The 2,678-nt window shown below is 39.4% G+C and overlaps 1 non-coding gene across 1 annotated transcript; it reads right to left on the bottom strand.

The window, feature by feature from the left end:
• Window positions 1-1,899: 1,899 nt before the first annotated feature.
• Window positions 1,900-2,003, bottom strand: LOC113333820. The gene has a single exon (XR_003352389.1). It is a non-coding gene; the product is annotated as a small nucleolar RNA R71 (small nucleolar RNA).
• Between the last annotated feature and the right edge of the window lie 675 nt (window positions 2,004-2,678).

The raw sequence follows: 2,678 nt of genomic DNA, 5'->3' as shown, positions 1-2,678 counted from the left end.
TTCCTCCCATTCTAGATGTATGCATAGGATTTTCAACTCAACCTAGGATCACATTGTTTGGCTAGGACACAAAGGTGGACTCTAAGACTTAGCTTAGACCACAATACCTTATTTCAGTCACTTACAATTTCAGTCTTATTTTGCTCCCTGCTCAGCTAAATTTCTTAGCTATCTTGCTGTTTATTTCTTGTATTTTGAAGCCTGTTGTGCATTGAAATCAGTGCACAAACTCACCCCTGCCCTTGGCTCACAGCCTTGGTTCCATGCTGTTTTGTCATCCTTGCTTTGATTAACTGTTTTGGTTCTTTGCAATTGCCATTTTACTTTGCCCTGCTCACAGCCATAGTGCCTTGTCTCCATTGCTAGCTTAGGAAAACTTCTTGTATGCTCCCACTCCCTGTGGACAAACCCCTACTCATCCCTATACTATAAAGCTTGGCCTTGTATACTTGCAAGTTTTTGTGTGTCTTTTCTAACCACACCAAGTTTTTGGCGCCGCTGCCGGGGAGCTGGCTGCCATATTTTTGAAGTTTTCATTGCTGTTCTGTGGCCTTGTTCTGTAACTGCGTACTCTGCTGAAAATTGCATCTTGGCTGTGCTGTTTTGAAGCTGCTGTTGCTGTTGGAATTGCAGTGAAGCTGAAGTTCCTGAACTGGTGTTGTGGCCCATGTTGCTGCTTGTTGCTCTTTGCTGCTGCTGTTGATACTTTAGTACTGTGGTGCTAAGAAGCTACTGGTGCTGAGGACTTGCAGCTGTGCAACCTGCTGGATATTTGGAGATGTTGGTGCTGGAGCTGTAAACTGCCTGCTGAACTGAGCTGTGCTGCTACTTTCTTCTTCTCCCTGGTGCTGCTGCTACTTCTTCCTGCTGCTGCTGGAGCTTGGGCCATTGCTACAGCCAGCCTCTGGTGCTGCTGTTGTTTCTTGCTGGTCTGAGCTTGTGCTGAGAGCCAAAGCCCAACTGGGCTGTAAGCTGCAGAAGGAGAGGAAATTGAACCAAGCCCAACTGGGCCTTGAGTGTTGAAGCCAAAGCTTAGGATGATCCAAAGCCCAACTGGGATTTTGCAACCAAACTGAGCAGCTGGGCTGTGCTTCAAAGGTAGGCCTAAACCCATTAAGAGAACCCAACCTGTGGGCTTCCATTTTTAATCTGTGGGCTTGTAATAATTTTTTTTTTTTTTTTATTTTAATTTTATTTCTTTCTTTATTTGGGATTGTAATTTAGTTGTTTGTTAGGCTTGTAGTTTCTTTTAAACTAAAATTTGGGCTTCAAAACCCAACCCAAAAAAAAAAAAAAAAAAAAAAAAAAAAAACTTTGCTCCTTATTTCAAAAACCAAAATTTTATCCCAAGCAAAACCAAATTTTCTTTTCAAAACCCTTTCAAACCAAATTTTCAAAACCCATAAAAACCAAATGTTTCCCATCAAAAACCAAATGTTTTTCATTCCCATCAAAACCAAAATTTTCCCATAAAAAACCAAATTTTGAAAACCCTTTAAAACCAAATAGTGGGCTTTGTGTCTTTTCAGTATGGGCCAACCTAATACTCTCCATGAATACATGTATCCCACAATAAAAATTCCATTATCATGTATTGTCTTACCTCAAACCAATAACCCTTTTAAAATAAATGCAAGCATGATACAAATACTTCCTATATTTCGAGGGTTCGATTCTGAGAACCCCTATACTCATGTAAGAGAGTTTGAACAAATTTGTCGGACTATGCAACCTGATCATATGTCCGAAGACTCTCTGAAATTGCGTTTGTTTACATTTTCTCTAAAGGAAAGGGCCAAAACATGGTTTTACGGTTTGAGACCACAATCAATCACCACTTGGGAACAACTCACTAATCAATTTTTCCAAAGATTTTTTCCACATCATAGGACCATCGCTATTCGTCAAAATATCAATTGTTTTGTACAGTTGGATGAGGAAACTGTTTTTGACTATTTTGAACGTTTTAATGATTTGTTGAGCGAATGTCCACACCATGGATTTGAGAAGTGGAGACTTGTCGTCATCCTCTATGAGGGACTAGACTTTAAATCTCGAACCATGGTTGAGTCTATGTGTAATGGTGAGTTTATTGATAAATCTGTGGATGATGCATGGAATTTTTTAGCCGAGATTGCAGAGAAAACCCATCAATGGGAATCCGTTAGGGAAACAGGAACAACACCACATGATATGAGTCACCCCCATGAATTAGAGTTTTATTCTTGTAATAGCTCCGACCTTAGGATTGAAAATTATCCTAGATTGCAAAATCCCTATCATGATGATGATGATGATTATGATGTTATGTTAGAAGAACATGTCTATACTGAAAATGTTATGGAACTTTTGGGTTCAAATACATTAGGCTTCTCTGCCCCGACCTTAATGCATGATATTTCTTCTAGTATTCCATGTGATGTTTCCCCTGATGTGCCGATACACGAGAATAAATCTATTGATGATGTTGATGATTCTGATTGTGATCTTGCCAATTTGATTGATGATTGTGAGCATGATGTGACATGTGTAGATGAGTTAGGAGATTTTGATTTGATTGATAATGATATGCCTATTCTTCTACCTAAGTCACAATCTGATGGCCTTCCACCCAACCTAGATTTGGTTTGTACCCATATTGTCAAACCGATTTTTCTGAAAATTCCTAATCTAGGATT

Source organism: Papaver somniferum, unplaced genomic scaffold (assembly GCF_003573695.1).
Source record: "Papaver somniferum cultivar HN1 unplaced genomic scaffold, ASM357369v1 unplaced-scaffold_133, whole genome shotgun sequence".
Taxonomy (NCBI): domain Eukaryota; kingdom Viridiplantae; phylum Streptophyta; class Magnoliopsida; order Ranunculales; family Papaveraceae; genus Papaver; species Papaver somniferum.
The sequence above is the reverse complement of the archived record's forward strand: the minus strand, read 5'-3'. Positions and strand labels throughout refer to the sequence as shown.